The following is a 1,829-nucleotide window of genomic DNA, read 5'->3' on the forward strand; positions in this document are numbered from 1 at the left end:
TCAAGCTATTGACATTAAAGAAGCGCTTGTTGGGAGGCAACCCAATTTTTATTTATCTAATTTTTATTTTCATGGTTTTTCATATTTTATTAGGTTCATGATCATGTGGAGTCACAAAATAAATATACAAATTGAAAATGGAATCAAAAATAGCAGAAGAAAAATCACACCCTGGAGGAAGACCTTACTGGCGTTTAAAAGCCAGTAAGAAGCATCTGGCTGGCGTTCAACGCCAGAACAGAGCATGGTTCTGGCGCTGAACGCCCAAAATGGGCAGCATCTGGGCGTTTGAATGCCAGAATTGCACCCTGGAGAAGAGCTGGCGCTGAACGCCCAGAACAAGCATGGTTCTGGCGTTCAACGCCAGAAATGGGCAACAAATGGGCGTTCAACGCCCAGAATAAGCACCAATCTGGCGCTGAACGCCCAGAGTTGTGTGCAAGGGCATTTTGCATGCCTAATTTGGTGCAAGGTTGTAAATCCTTGAACACCTCAGGATCTGTGGATCCCACAGGATCACCTCAGGATCTGTGGACCCCACAGGATCCCCACCTACCTCCACTCATTTCTTCTCACCCCTCTTTCACACAATCCCACAAATACTCTTCCCCAAAACTCTTCACCAATCACCTCAATCTCTCTTCCCTATCACCACTTCACCACTCACATCCATCCACTCTTCCCCATAAACCTACCTCATAAACACCACCTACCTTCAAAATTCAAAATCAATTTCCCACCCAAACCCACCCTATATGGCCGAAACCTTACCCACCTCCCTTCCCTATATATAGCCCTCCATTCCTCCTCATTTTCACACAACACCACCCTCATTCCCCTTCTTGGCCGAAACATATCTCTCTCTCCCTCTCCTCCATTTCTTCTTCTTCTTCTTCATCTCTTCTTTCTTCTCTTACTCGAGGGCGAGCAATATTCTAAGTTTGGTGTGGTAAAAGCATAAGCTTTTTTGTTTTTCCATTACCATTGATGGCACCCAAGACCGGAGAATCCTCTAGAAAAGGGAAAGGAAAGACAAAAGCTTCCACCTCCGAGTCATGGGAGATGAAAAGATTCATCTCCAAAGCTCATCAAGACCACTTCTATGATGTTGTGGCCAAGAAGAAGGTGATCCCCGAGGTCCCTTTCAAGCTCAAGAGAAATGAGTATCCGGAGATCCGACATGAAATACAAAGAAGAGGTTGGGAAGTTCTAACAAACCCCATCCAACAAGTCGGCATCCTAATGGTTCAAGAGTTCTATGCCAATGCATGGATCACTAGGAACCATGATCAAAGTAAGAACCCAAACCCAAAGAATTATATTACAATGGTTCGGGGGAAATACTTAGATTTTAGTCCGGAAAATGTGAGGTTGGCGTTTAACTTGCCTATGATGCAAGGAGATGCACGCCCCTACACTAGAAGGGTCAACTTTAATCAAAGGTTGGACCAAGTCCTCATGGACATATGTGTGGAAGGAGCTCAATAGAAAATTGACTCCAAAGGCAAGCCGGTTCAACTAAGAAGACTGGACCTCAAGCCTGTAGCTAGAGGATGGTTGGAGTTCATCCAACGCTCCATCATCCCCACTAGCAACCGATCAGAAGTTACTGTGGATCGGGCCATCATGATTCATAGCATCATGATTGGAGAGGAAGTAAAAGTTCATGAAGTTATCTCCCTTGAACTCTACAAAATAGCCGAAAAGCCCTCCCCTGGGGCAAGGCTAGCTTTTCCTCATCTTATTTGCCATCTATGTTACTCAACTGGAGCTTTCATAGAAGGAGACATTCACATTGAGGAAGAGAAGCCCATCACTAAGAAAAGGAT

The sequence above is a fragment of the Arachis ipaensis genome, chromosome B09 (genome assembly GCF_000816755.2).
Source record: "Arachis ipaensis cultivar K30076 chromosome B09, Araip1.1, whole genome shotgun sequence".
Classification (NCBI taxonomy): Eukaryota; Viridiplantae; Streptophyta; class Magnoliopsida; order Fabales; family Fabaceae; genus Arachis; species Arachis ipaensis.